Source organism: Lonchura striata, chromosome 6 (genome assembly GCF_050655825.1).
Source record: "Lonchura striata isolate lonStrDom1 chromosome 6, ASM5065582v1, whole genome shotgun sequence".
In the NCBI taxonomy this organism is placed as follows: Eukaryota; Metazoa; Chordata; class Aves; order Passeriformes; family Estrildidae; genus Lonchura; species Lonchura striata.
In genome coordinates this window covers 10,992,899-11,008,159 of record NC_140708.1, presented here as the reverse complement: position 1 = coordinate 11,008,159, position 15,261 = coordinate 10,992,899, and the positions used below count along the sequence as shown (strand labels likewise).

The 15,261-nt window shown below is 39.7% G+C and overlaps 1 long non-coding RNA gene across 1 annotated transcript in view; it reads left to right on the top strand.

Annotated features, from left to right (window-relative positions):
- Positions 1-15,261, top strand: part of LOC144246565 (uncharacterized) — a 538,094-nt gene that overhangs the window by 11,720 nt on the left and 511,113 nt on the right. The window contains exons 2-5 of the long non-coding RNA XR_014956250.1: positions 296-649; positions 1,539-1,666; positions 1,880-2,145; positions 2,953-3,142. This is a non-coding gene — a long non-coding RNA (uncharacterized LOC144246565). The remainder of the gene's footprint in view (positions 1-295; positions 650-1,538; positions 1,667-1,879; positions 2,146-2,952; positions 3,143-15,261) is intronic.

The following is a 15,261-nucleotide window of genomic DNA, read 5'->3' as shown; positions in this document are numbered from 1 at the left end:
CTGCTGTATCTTTTCTTCCTGGATTAATTTATTATTTCTGTAAGGTTTAAAGAATCCTGTGGAAAATAAATAATTTTTTAATAATATCTCACCATAGTTCTGTTTAAGAAATAATTATATCAAATAGTCTTTCTATAATAAATTATTTTTCCAGAAATTAAATGTAGGCAGGATGGAAAGAGAGACTTTGGTAAGTCTTGCTTTTTTTGCTCTGGTTTGTTGTAGTCATTGTTGGGATTTAGGATTTGTCCTTTTGTTTCTTTCTCTCATGGAATTTTGTCCCATCTGTCACTAGGAATCATAACAAAACGGTACTAATGAGAGATAAAAGAAGTGGCCAAGCTCAGGGGATGGAGGGCATCTGACTGAATTTCTCTTAGCTGTGAGTTTCTTGTGGAGGGGTGGAAATGTTTTAATCAGCTCTGTAATAGTTGGCTTTTGCTCTAAGTATGTGCTTTTGCAGGTTATTATAAGCTGTAATTGCTTGTAGGTTTAAATTCAAAGTTAGAATGATTCAGGGGGGAAGGGGGTCATATTCTATAATGATTCAGAGGAAGGGGGTCATATTCTCTGTTCCAAATGAGGCTCCTGCCTTTCTTGACAGACACCTGTCTTTGAAACCTAGAGAGTCCTAAATAAGCTACAAAAGGTATGAATGCTGCCAGGGTTTGGGATGAGAGCTCTTGGATGACTTGAAAGTGTAAAGATTGGAATTGAGCCTAGGGCTCAACTCAGGGGAATGGGCAAAAGCTGAACCCAAATGTACGTATGTCAAAGGCCAGTTGGAGAGGGCCTTGGCAACTTGGGATTGCAGCCAAACTAGCATTCAAACACCTGCTTGGGAAAGGGAATTTTATTATACTTGTAGATTTTGTACGTTATCTCCTGGCACCAGTAATACCTGTGTCTGTGCAGCTTGAACAGCTGTGCTCAGTGTACAAATTTGCTGTGTGGGGAACAAAAGAAAAAGGAAGACATAGTGATGAAGAATTAAAATGTAAAAAGCACTGATTAGCTCTCCAAATAGATTAATGTCTACTCTGTGTTGGGCTTTTCCCTGTATTTTGGGGAAATTGTCCTCTGGTGTTAAAAGCACTTTGTAGCAATAACTATGAAGATATTTATGAACAGAAAAAACCTACACCACCTTCTTCACTTTGGTACAGATTAAGTAGGTGAAACTTAATTTACTACTTACTTTGTTACAATATAGACAGGCAGATTAATAATTTGATACCTCTGACAATATGCTTTTTTTTTACTGCTTGAATTTCAGCATTTGATTATAACACTGAAGTCCTTAATATTACACTATTTTTCAAGGAGTTCTTTTGAGTTTTTCAAATCCCTTAAATACCTATCAAATGTCCCTATCATGAAAACAGAATGCAATACCATCTTTAGCAGAAAATACCATTATGTGTTGTAATGTTGGATTTTTTTCCACTGAAGAAAATCACTGTTTTTTTGCTTTTTAACATTCTGTTAAGTAACTGACTTCAGGATCTGCCTCTGTTTTCCCTCGCTTTCACTGATAGGTGTAATCAGGAGCCCTTTGCCAGGTTTTCCAGTGACTGTATGTGACAAACCTGATTTTATTAGCCACGTGGAGGGGGTAAATCCAGCTCAGGGTGATGAGCACTGCTGTCCTATGGAAAACTTACAGGTAAATTTGTAATAGATGAAAATGTGTGTGCAGGTTTGAAAAAGGTAAGATGTGTTTTTTTCTTCCTTCCTCTATTTTTTCTGTTACCAGAATATTTTTCCTTTATTTGCCTGGCTAACCAGCTTTATACTTTAGTAACTGAACATTTTATGTACATTTTTTCTTTCTAATGCTCATTTGAACATAACTACAGATAAAATATATTTTTCTCAGGTTTTATCTGCAGGAAGAGAAATTTTGTGGAAATCCATGCAAGCAATAGTCCATTCTGCCAGTGCAGATGTAGGCCAGAGTCTCATCTCGGTGTCCCACTGTCCATGTGGGTTTGCAGAAGCTGTTTGAAAAGAGGAGCTGCTAATATCCTAGGTGTCTCGCTGTATCATTTATCTTAGTTGAGCCAGAGTTACCAGCAATGGGAGGAAATATGCCCTGATGAAGTAAAATTTGATGTTAAGCATGTTTTGGGGATCTTCTATAAGGTAAAGTCATGTGTTGTGTCCACTTCCCACCTCCCCCTTCCCCCCCTGTCTCACACTGATTGTTTTCCTTTTTATGAACTGATTGCTGCTTAGATAATACCCAATCAAATTGAACTGTGGATTATAGAAGATATTAGACTGAAAGGACTTCACAGTTTCAGCTGTGAGTCTCTGGATGTTCTTGTACTTTGATAATAAGGAAGTGTCCTTTAAACACACAAATCCCTAGGCTACATGCTGCTCTTGCTAAAGACCGTGCAAACTGGGAACCCAAAAACCTAGGAAACTGTTTGTCCTCAAGATACCAGACTCCCACACTGGGGGCTTAGAAAGAATTTAATTAAAAATCCTAGGCACAGCACAATGAGCAGATTAAGAACAATGTGGTATAGGTAAGCAAGGAACAGTCTGTAAGGAAATACTTTTCTCTATCTCTGGCTGAGATGTGGCCCCTCACTTCAAAGGAAGTTTTGGGTGATCTGTCAGTGGGAACTGAAGTGTAAAAATCAAGTCAGTTTGAAGGGGAGTCCTATGTCAGAACGGTTTTTTCTTACATCTCTATTGGACAAGCACATCTTGTTTTTGCCAACCTCTGCTGGTTAAAAGGGCTCCTTTTTGTGTCTCTGGAACTGCTCATGTTTGCACCTTACACTTCTGTAGTGTTCTCTTCATTCTGTTTCATATTAGCCTTATGTGGCATGTCTGAAATCAAGCTGGGCACGTGCTGTATCTAACTCTTCCAGCCGGGAGTTTCTATGCCTTCCACTGCATTGCCTTAAATAATTTATAATGTTATCTTTCTTGCAGGTCTTTAGCCCTGAGCCTTGGTGTGTTGACCCACATATAAATGAACTGTTAGCTGAGCTGGGTGTTTGATAACCTGAAAAAATGACATGCTGCTCTTGGAGCTTGCACTGCAGAGCCTACACTCCACAGCCATAGGCTGGAACAATTCACAGCACAAGGAGATTGCCGGGGCACAGAGCCTGCAACACGAGTAAGTGCTCGAGTGAACATTGTATTCAGCATTAGCTTTTTGCCCTGAGCAATGTTTTGTCTATTCGATGTCAAGTCCTACATATGTAAATGTCCTCCATTTAGAATACAAATAACTTAAGGGTGGCTGTGGTGGCTCACACTGAAAGTCTGCCTAACCTCATGTCCTGCCTCTGCTGGTGATCAAAGGAGTTTGTGGACTTACACGATTACAGAAATTTTTGAGTTCCTGCTGGCAGGTGCTGTAGCTCTTTGGTAGCAGGAGAATCTTTCACTTTTGAGGGAACTGAGTTATTATATGTATATATATATATTTTTTTTTGAGTCGAAAAAGAGTTGAGAATATACAAAATTATGAGACCAGGAGAGTTGCTCTTGCCTACAAAATCCATTTCAGCTTTTCATGAGAGTGCTTCCATTAATCCCACAATCTTGTCTTTGCATATGTGCCTTGCTCTGTATTACAGTTTAGATGTCTTGGACTTTGAATTGTTAAAAAAAGTAAGGTATTGGATATACATAAGACTGAAAACTAGGGCAGTCTCCTATGCCCCATGAGAGAAAAATTATATAATGTTCCCCCCTGCCAATCCCATGCCTTTCTCAGCAGAATGATCCTTCTCCCAAACTAGAGAGGGGAAAGAGCTGTCTTGTCAATTTGTTCTGTAGGTTGGTGTTATTGCTGGGTTACTTCTTTGAAGAGTGGTCCCTGAGTGCTTTCACACCAGTAGCTCTCAGCACCCATTGTTTCATCCTAAAGAGGGAGAAGCAGAGCAATGTATTTATAGTCATTTCACATCCCTCAATTTTGAGAGGCTCTCATTTCCTTGATTTCATTTGGCTTTGTGTCAGGTTGATGTGTTACTGCTGAATGTTATGTCAGTGCATCTGATACCTGATAGGTACTCTATATATATGGATTAATTTTGTATATGTTTTAATCTTGTCTAAGCATTATAGGTGTTATAAATTAGTATCCTTGGGCCAAAGTTGAATCTAAGACTGATAGTTACTAGTGGAACTGTGCTGGCATGAATAAGTCTACTGAACCTTTGATCTTGGACTGTTTTAGAAGCCTGTGATTAAACTACAGGTTTTTTAATGGCCATCTCTCAAAATACTGCTTTTGCATACTAATGGAAGTGTAAAAAGAATGATCATCCCTGTACTTGTTATGGTAAACCAGAGTGTATTACAAACACAGCTCAGACGGAATTTAGCTACCCAGGGATGTGCATTTTCTCAGTCTCCCACAGTTTGGCCTGTCTGGTCTCTTTGAAGTGACAATTATTTCTTGGTATCCACTTCTTCAGAATTTTAAATTGCTTTTATTGTTAAAGACCTGGCTATGGGACGTCTTTTGCTTGAGGAATGTAAGAGCCCTGTGAACCCTCCTCCCCTCAAGGAATGTGGGAGGGACTCTCTGGGAGCTGCAGTTTTGCAAAGTTGTTCTAAACTGCAAACACTCTATGGCCACATAAGAGGAACTGGGTGCTTTTATTTTACTTCAGTGCTTTGGAGAAAACATTTCAAATTATACTGGGAATGATGACCATGTCCACAGACAAATATTGTATTAAGTATCACTCTTTTGGAGCTCTTTAAATCACTTTTTGCAGACTGTTATGCTGAAGTCTACATTCTTGAGTGCTGGGATACAGTGTGAGTGAACTTCTGCATACAAAAGTTGAATAATTGTGTAACCTACTCTTCTTATGAAGAATTCAGTCAGCATTTCACCTCTCATATAAAATTTTGGTCTTCTTGATGTGGATTGCTATGGCTGAACACCATATAGTACTAGTAATGAAGGTGGAATCTGGTAAGGACAGAGTTGCATAAAAGGCTTGGTAGTAGACTCTGTGGCAAAAAGCCTGCTGGTTTTAGTGTGGTTTTTTTTGGGTTTTTTTTTGTATGTCTCTGTTTTTTAAAATATAACATTTCAGTATCAGTAATGTAGAATATCTCCATTTGATATTTTTGTCTCCTGCTTTGTCACCTCAGTGGTCCATAATGAAAGTATTTGTCTATTGTAAGATGTAGTTTTATATATTCCTTCCTTCCTTCCTCTTAATGTCTCCTACCATTACCTGGCAAAAAAGGAGAGATGTTTGTCTTATCCATGCACTCTAATTCCATGTGAATCCTTAGAACTGAAGCTGCCTTTAGTTGTATCCTGAAGACCCTGGAGGGGTAGATACTATACATCTTTATCAATAGATAAATCCTCACAAAATTTGCATTATTTTGAAGAATAGCTCATATTGAAGTGGGTCTTGGTATGGGAAATGATCTTTTGCGTGTGGTTTTTGATATGACCTCAAAATAAATTTCCCAGTTTCTTCTGTCATCTCATATTCATGATGCCAAGCTCTGGATCTGTTTTGATTTACCAGATGCTGAATAGCAAAGCATTTCAGCTCTTCTCTTGCAAGTGATGATTCTGGTAAAACTAGGACTGTATTAAAAATACATACTTTTTAAAGATACCATATTAAATAATATTTGCTGTTTTCAGCTTTTGAATTTTTCAAGTCTTCATCTGTCTATTAAGACTTGCTGGGTAATTTTAGTATTTTTTCAAATTTCTCCATTTTCTACTATTTCCTTCAAGCCTAGTAGTAAAATGAAGTTACTGTTACAGTATAAGGTTGGGTTCTTATGCTGGTTTCATATAATGTAAGTGTAATCCATCCTGTTGATAAAAGTAACTTCTTTTAGCCACAGCAAACTGCAGTATTGCTTTTAAGCAGGTCAACTGTAGAAGTGATAGTCCTATGATAAAACCAGAAGTATTGAGCAATGCATTTTCCCATGTTTCATAAAGATGGATACCTCTAACTCTCTGTTTGTGCCTTGGGAAGACCTTTACTCATCTGAGGTACGGAAACTTCTTTGGGAACACTCTCATGGCTAAAGGAAATAATTTGCCATGAATATTTCGGGCTTACTTTTTATATAATTCTGATATAGAGAGGAAAGAGGAAGCACAGCAAAAAGGCTTGAACTGCAGATAGCCTCTGAGAATTTCACTGCAGGTTTAGAAATTTCTTACAGGAGAGGGAGGACAGCATAACGGAATGATCAGTGTCCCTCCTGGCTAAAACTTTTGAGTTTCAGATACTGCTGTCAATAACTGCTCCACTTGGGTTAGATTGTAAAGAAGCAGGCAATTTCTACAGAAAACAAACTGTAAAACTGTGCCATGAAATAATTTTAACTCCTTAAATGATTTATGTTTAGGTGTGCTATTTTTTTTCTCTCCTTTTTCTTTCTTTTAAATGCAGAAAACTGAAGAAAGCAATTTTTTAAACTTAAGTTCAGCATTTGTCTTGCAGCTGCAGGCTTCTTTTGCGACAGTCACAAGTGCGCTAGCGTTGAATGTTTTCCAAATCAATAAAAGATATATTGAAATTTGCAGTTTATTCAATCAAATGGGTCAGGAGGATTGGTTCTTGTGGTTTCATATAGAAATTTTGCAGAGCAAGGTAGGTTATATTAAGAGGAGATGAATATTTGACTACAATAGACTGGAGGGTGAGGGGTTATCTGGCCAGTTAGCAGAGGAAAGGGCTGTGTCCTTGGTCAGGACTAGATGCCTTTCCTGGGCTCCCATCAGTCTGGGAGGTCACTGTGGGCTGAAAAAGCACTTGAAAATATGCATTGTAAAACTGTGTTTGTCACCAGGGGTGGCACTGCTGTCCCATTCCCAGTGGCCTAAATGGAGATCCTGAAATCTTGCATCAGAAATTGTTCAACACTGCATGTGTGTGCTTCAGCAAAGAGGGAAAGGAATCATTCAAGCCATGGGCTTGCTGAGCCCCAGCACATCACTTCATCCACTGGAGGTTAAATTTGTGAGCATTGCTTAATGCTGTTTTAGCACTTCATTTGCAAACTTGCTTCTATATCTGCAGCTTCCTCAGACATCTAAATAGATTTGTGATGTTTAAAGTACCTGTGTCTGTTGTCCTAATTCAATGTCTGACTTCTGGAGTCAGCAGACATATTGGTGGTACTCAGTGTAGCAGCTCTATAGCAGCTGAAAGGCTTTAAAGCTTTTAAAAAATGTTGAAAATGTTGTCTTTAATCCTGATGATATTTATAGCAATTGGTTCTGTGGCAGCAAAAATTAAGTCCCATTGTGTGGCACCAGTAATTTGAGAGTGTGATCCCATTATTAGTGGAAGTTTAGGCTGATTGCTTACCAGATCCAGCTTTAGTTGGTGTCTGCCCTTTGAAGATGGGGCAAATGCTAATGAGACCAGTTATTCTGTGCCTCACAGGCACAATTGCAATTGGATTGAATAATGCCATTATACTACTGTGGATCATGCAAAGAGATAAACGGTGTACAAGCTACATCGTTATTGATTCATGCACCATTTGCCTCTTAGCTCACTCAGAGGAACACAGTTGCTGCTGTTACAATTCATTTAAAAGAATTGCAACTTTTCAGCAGTGCAAACAGCCATTGTGTCTGAATTTATATTCTTCCTAAGCCAAACCTTAATGTACTGGTTTATATTTTCCTGATTGCGACCAAATCAAACTTAAGAGGGTTATAAAGCTATTTATTTCCCATTATTTGTTCTCCCTCTGCTGTCCTACAAAACTACAGAGCGTTTTCCAAACTCGAAGTATAGCATAGGCATTTCCATAATTTATATTATACATTATTTTAATGATTGTGTAAATGATTTTATTGAATGCAGTGTGTTGCTGAATTAAAGCTAAAGATGGGATTTAGGCTCTGTGCAGACATTTGTGATTTCCAGCATAGCAAGTAGGTAGAAATTTCTAGATGTCAACATATTTGCATGGTAGTATAAGTTTAAGCAAATGTCACAAACTTTGTTGGGCCAGAAGAATTTGATTAGAAATACTGGCTATCACATATTTTGGTGACTTTAAATGGTAGCAAGTATTTAAACTGAGAATGCCCAAGTGAAAGGATTTGGTATTGCAGTTCTCTGGGTACATGCAAGGAGGAACACTGAGGGTAGCCCTGCAGAAGTGCCAGCTTGTGTGCTGGGCTGTCGAGTGCTCTCAGCATTTGTCTTGCTCTAGTTTTGCTGGAGCTGACTAAATACATGTTGTTGCCTTAAACTGAAGGGAGAGGGATGCTAAAAAAGATCCTGTTTGTTGCTGTTGGTCAAGCTGAATAACTAATGGTCTCTTCTGGAGTAACTTACAGGATGTCTGAAGTGCCATAGTATTACTTTGTGTATTAAGAATGTCATGATAATAGGTTTGCTCTTGAAGTCTGTGTTTTCAAACTTCACTGATGAAGTAATTCAAGGGTTATTTGTATCCTATATTGTGCATCTGTGAGGACTGCTCTCATTGGGAAAGCATATCCATGTCTTGGAGCAAGAGGAGTCTGAGCAGCAGGAGCTGTGAGTGGTCTTTCTTGCCACTCTTTGCAATTCCAGGTTTTCCAAAAGGTTCTGCACTGGAGGTGGTTTGTTTAAGATGCCTTTTTAGTGCTGGGTGCAAATGGCACTACAGAAATTGAAAAAGAATCACTTTGGGACCGGCCACAGGAGCTTTCCTTCAGACTGCAGCAACATTAGCAGAGATGAGTCTCAGAGGTATCTTTCGGCATTAATGTCAAACTTAATCCTTGAGGGAACGCTGGGCTGCAGATCATACTGCATGCGATTTTGAGAGCAAATTTTCCTCTCAGAATATGACTCATACTTGAAAAGATGTTTTCTAATCAAGGAGAGAAACAGTTTTGTTCAGAAATGTTTCTCTCAAATAGCAGCCATCAGGGAGAGTTTGTTTTATGCTACAGTAATTTCTCTGCTGTATTTTGCTCTTGTTCATTTACCCTCTTGAAAGAAATTTTTAAGGTGACTCATCATAGTAATAAGGATTATGCAAGCAGGAGCTTTCTTTTCCTTGTAACTTGGCATGTTTATCATCTTTAGTAGGGTTTCTCTGACAGAAATGAGGCAAAAGCTGCCCTCTAGGTGAGCAGTGCTGGGGAGCAGTGATGCTGCTGGAGGAGCCAGAGCAGGGCCTGGGTCACCAGCGGTTTGGTGTCCTGAAGCTCTTTGGTCCTAGTGTCATTGAGAGAAAAGGGTAGATGGCTTTTCATCTTTTTATTTATCTTATTTTAAATAAATAAAGGGTGTAAAAGGCTAAAACAAACTCAGTGCATGGCTTCTGTTTTGGCCAAGGGTCCTTCCCAGTAAAATTGAGTGTTAAAAGGCAGGATATGCAGAGATGCTCTGCATTGGTAGAGGTTAGTGGAATTTCACCAGGGACTTTGAAAGAAGTAGAGTTGGGATTAGGCTAAGAGTTTGGCTCCATTTTGACACACCCAGATGCCTGATTTTTATTTATAGTCAACAAAAAAGCCATCTACGAAACTGTTTTCTCAGAATATTTTTGCTTGACAAGATAATATTTTATGAGAAGAAAAACTCTGTAAAACTCATGAAAGTTTTATAGTCTGCCAAACCTGTAGCCTCGTTTTTGGCTTTGTTTTACCCTTGCTGATATTTTAAGATGCTGAACACAGTTACAAGTCTGTATATCTTCACAGATTTGAAAACCAGCTAAGTCCAAACCAAATCAACTGGAGCTGTTTCCCCACAGCCTTCTCCCAGCACTTTCAGTCTCCATCGGCCCTTTTCCTAGGCAGATAAAATGATGTAATTTATAAATCCAAACAGTTTATGCTTTAGCTTAGGGGTCTACAGAGGGCTTCATTCTAGAGTATCTTGGAATACAGCTGATACATAGAGTATTTGTATATATTAAATGTATTTATGTCTATGTGAAATACATATGTATGTATGAAATGAACAGTTCTTACTCAGTGAAAGCTAAGTAAATATTGTCTGAGCTCTGTCTCCACAGAAGGAGTACAGGGGATAACTGTGCAGGCTATGGGGAAAACTGTTGCAGCAGTAGAAGGTGTACAAAGAGTGGTTTAGCTTTTTGGGGATGGCTTTAAGAGAGGAATGAGGGCAAGAAAACTGAAAGCTGCTTTTGGTTTTAGTTACGAGTCTAACTCCTCTGAAGCAGAGTGACGTTTCCTCTAAACAGTGCCAAGAAAGAGCTATTCTGTGGATTAGCTGAAAAGCAGAAATTACACCTGCATTGGTGCCACTCCCCGTGTTAGCTGTGCAGACAGCTAAGTGTGCAAGTGGGGAGGGGCAAGGCTCATGTAAAGAAGTTTTGCAGTGCCACATATCAGTGTTGAATGCTAAGGCTCATAGTGCCAGCAGAACCCTTGGGTGGTGTCTCTGAGGCACACTGCGTGCTGCCAGCTGTGGGAGTTTGAGCTATGAGCCAGGCACGTGGCACCCTAGTCCTGGCCCTCTTGTGTTACAGATTTTAAGAGAGCAGGTTCTGTGTACCTGGAGCCTGTTCTGTACCAGCGCTCCCCTGCCTGCCTGTGGCTGCTGCTCTGCTCCCTGGGTGTGTGGCAGCAGCTCTGATCTGTAGTGCTCAGGTGTCTTCTCCCTGTCTGACCCTGTGTGGCCTTTGGTGAATGCTAATGAAGTGGCTGCAGACACCTCTGTCCAAGTGACATTTTTTTTTAAATTCTGAGCGGTGAAATACTGTCTGGGCCACATTTATTTCTGTCAGCATGTTATTCTTGTGTAAAGAGTGATGACTACTCCCACATCTCCCACTTTCAGTGTACTAACAGGTCCTCCTGTGAAACTGCAGGTAGTGCCTAGGGGAGCCAAGCAAGTAAATGCAAGAGTGTTTTATTTCCAAAGCTTGTTTTACAAGCTCTGATGGTTGTTAATAAAGAGCTTGCAATTGTTCTGGAGCATTGCTCCTCCTGGTGACTGACAGCATTTGCTCTTCCTTCCGTTTTGTTTCTTTATGTTCTTTATGTGTCCCATTCTTGTCCATTTGAGGACGTTTGGGAGGCAGCAGAATGTGGTGAACAGCAGTCACAGCCATGAGGTGGCATGAGGAGCCTGCAAGGACTGAGACTCTCAACTGCTCAGCAGGTCACTTACCCAGCTGAACTCAAGGATGGCAGCACAGACCTGGCTAGAGGGTTGCAGGCATCAAGGGTTGCACATACACCTTGTTTCTGGTTTGTCTTCACTGACTGCTTTGTAGTTTTGCTGTTTAAAAAATGAAGTTGTTTTTTCATTTAAAAGAAATCACAGTAGGCAGGTCATTGTAAGGATAGACATCTAAAAGACTGGAAACAAGTCAGGATCCTTCCACAGTATTTTCTTCTTGTGTTTAAAGATGGCTCTTGGGATGCACTGATTGGAGACCAATTTCAGCCTCCTGAGTAATTCTTTTATTGGCTGGGGAAAGAAATGATGATCTGTATGCAATTGGTAGCATGCTAGTACAAACTGCAGTAATTGCACCCAAGTGTTATCTTGGAATGATGTAAAAAGGCTGTGAAAGTGAGAGGCTAGTGTAGCATTGAAGCATGTCTGGATGCTAATTCTCAATTAGATATGTATGCTCTGACTCCTAAAAGTTATGTAGAGCATTTACAAAATGTACTTTCTTGGTCATTCATATTATGTAAATTTTATCTTGAATAATGGATCAGGAAAAAAAATCACTTCTAAGGTTCTATTTTAAAACTTTAGAGATAAGAGAAATTTATTTGTTGGGAGGCAGAAAAGCATCAACATGCAAAGTTAACAAACAACATTAGGTGCCTTTCCTGAAGGCGGTGTTAGCATGAAAGTCTGATATACCCCAGGGTTAATTATTCTTGATTTACCATTCAGATCAGCTCAGGGTGATGGACTTGGGAGGGCTTTTTGATCTCCTCCAATCGCATCTGTGATACAATCTCAACCCACAGAGGAGGGGATGTTTTTTAAAACTGCCTCTGTTATCAGTGGGGTCACATTTCCAAATGAGGGCCCATGGTGTGAGTTGCTTTCTGCACATGCTATCTGAGGAAACCTTCCTCCTATCTTACAAGCAGTGGAAATGAGAGATTCTGCTAGCCTTGGCAGCAAATGTAAACCATGTTCTGCCAAGAAATAGCCTTTGGCTGTTTATTGTTGTAGCTGGTTTTAATATTTGCATGCTGCAGATAAGTGAATCAGAATAAGCAGAAGGAAAATATTTATTTTCTGCCCCTTGAGTTTATGCAAGTGAAATCAACACAAATTGCTGTGGGGGATATAGTGAATTTAAAGCTCCTGTCCAGTCCAAAAATTGTTTTCAGGTGACCCACAAATAATGTGTTTGGTTTTTGTGCCCAGTAGCCTGGCTTTGCTTCCAAAGCCTGAAATGCTTGCAAAGTGCATGGCCCAGGATTGATGTTGTTTTATCTCATTTGCCTCACTGAATTGATTGCATTCAATTCTGTTCACTTGAATGTATGCAGGAGGAGTTAATTTGCATAATGTATATGTTGTATGGATGTATACATCCAGCCTGCAAATGCAAATTAGGCATTAATGGAGATTCAAAGAACATTTGATATTGGAGATTTTGGTCAATCCCACTGGCACCAGGAGATAGATGGGTGCTGGGCTCAAAGGCCCAAACTTCTACAAAATTCCTGGAGTGCTGAATGCAACCCTGTAGCCATCCTGCCAAATTTGTGGGCCTACCTAGTTCTTCCCTCTCCTCCTGCCTCCTCTGTTTGGGGGGATTTTGCTGCTGTGAGCAGCCTGTGTTGGCCCTGCTATCTCTGTGCATTGATTGTATTGGCAGGGGCAGCTCACCCCTCCTTTGCTGGGTGTTTATACCCCTGTATTAAGGAAAAAGTCTGTGCAAAGGTGTATATGGCTTCTGTGCCATGCCTAAATCAGTGCAAAATTCCCACAAAGAGGTGGTCAGCCTTTATTTGCTATCCATGCTTGATATACATGCTATATTCTGTCTTTTGGAATGTTTTCAGTATCTGTTGGGAAATTTCCTGTCAGTTTTAAACTCCTTTGGACAGACCCTGGAGCATTTTTGTGGTGGAGGAGACAGTTCCTAAAGCAGATGTTGTCTGGGAAATGCTGGGCTGTGCCTGCACTGTCCCCATCATGGGGAGAGCTGCACAAAAGCACTGCAGGCAGCCCCAGAGCTCTCGAGCTGTTGTTTCTTGCTGTTGTAAGCTCTTGGAAACACAGGGGGAGAAGTGTTGGAAATTCCAGCTTTACAGAGATGGAGCAACTGAGATGCATTTAAAAAGATTTTATTCTATTATCAGTCTTGTTGAAGGGTGAGATGTAAGAGATGTAAAATTCAATGCCATTCTATTGGAAGCAAACCTATTTACTGGTTACAATACCTTATACATATTTCTCAGCCTATTAGCTTTTGCCACACTGCTAATATAATGCTGCTAATACTTCTAACACCTATCACCTATATTTTTACCCTACATGGTCCTGCTACAATGCATCTTTCACAGTTCTAATTCTCTAAAATATCTGGTCTTTTTACAAGACCGTAGATTGTAACTTGTTGAAACTTGTTTCTAGTTCAATCTCTCACTCAACAATGTCATCTCTATTCCATGGCCCTCCTAAGTCAGCACACCTTATCTCAGAGTTTGCATACAGATGTACAAGATTGTGTGAGCTTTCAGTCAAGTCTTGAGAGTCCTTTGCAAATCCATTTCTCACAGAGAGGCAGCTTGCTTTTTGTCCCTGAGCTTTGGCAGCCTTTATCTAGGGGCCTAATGCTGCTGTGAGGTGTCAGCCTGCTCTCTTTACCATTGGAGTCTCCAACCTGCAGTATGTAGCTTCCAAATTGTCATGGTACCAGCATCATTCATTTACAACCCATGTCATGTGTGTGGTCCCCTTGTAAAGATTTAAAAAAAAAATTTCCCTGTGAAATGCTGTAGGTTAAAATGCAGTGCAAGTTATTTATACTTTTGAAACTAGTGGAGGAATCAATGAATTTGCTTGAGAGAGATTTGGTCAGGACATATCCTTGAAAATATTTCCCTTCTGCTTCAGGTATTTGTGGTGATGTCAGCTCTTCAGCAATAAAGGTGATCATTCCTCTCTTGAATGGGGACAAAATAGAAGAGACAAAGGGTAAACTTAGGGATGGTGGCTTATATCCAAAATAAAGACCAGAAAACTTCCGCTGATGTTTTTCCTCCTTTGTTTTCAAATATGCCAGTGATTTCTGTAATAATTAGGAGTTTGCACAAATTTGAGATCCACAAGGCCAATTATTTTAGTATCCTCCACCCCTCTTCCTGTTGACCCTTTTCTTTTAAGGACAGGTGTAACAGGGCAGCTTTTTGGGTCCAGTAGATAGTGGGGGGTACAGTGTCTTGATAAGTGTTGGTAGGTCTGATTGCCTCTGGACCAGGGAAATGGTGGGAATGTTTTAAATGGCAAAAGCTATGTTAGGAGCCTTTGGGGTTCCTGAATGTTTTCAAGCCTTTGTTTAGTTTCTCTTAGAGGTTTTGTGTCCTTGTTTTATACTTGTGATGACTCTAGAAATCTTGAATGATTTGGTTTGGAAGAAACCTTAAATACATATTATTCCAACTCCCTGCCACGGACAGGCACACCTTCCACTAGGTTTCTTCAAGCCCCATCCAAGCTGGATTTCAATGAATTTGGAAAATGCTGAGAAGATACAGGTGTCTCTTTCAGTTGTAAGGAATTTCCAAGCAGCACTTAAGTTGTTAAAAGCTGTGTGTGGTTGTTTTTTTTTTTTAATGTCTCTTTTTTTAATACATCCAAATAACATAAAAGTGACTGATGGGTCACAAGGTTACAGTGTTGTGCAGGTCTGGACATCAGTGTGCAAAAGCATTTATTGACATACCATTTCTGCATATTGAATGCTATATACATATATAGACATAGATTAAAAAAAATCTTTTGTGCCTTATGTTATTCTTTTCTAACTCTATTTAGTTGGAAATGGCTCTAAGCAAATGTATTTGAATGCCTGCCTAAGTAGCTGATGTGATTGCAATAATGCTAAATCCAAACCAGTTCACACATACTTTTAGAAATGTTAATGATTTTCCTACTAATTTTAAGAAGTCTTTTAGTTTTATTGGGCTTTGGGGGGAAAACTCTCCAGAACTCCACTAAATTCCAAAGCAGCAAAAGCCCCCACAATTTACCAGAGCTTGTTGGTAGAGGTTCAAAGCACCCGTGTGTGTCATTGGCTTTGTTTTTATTT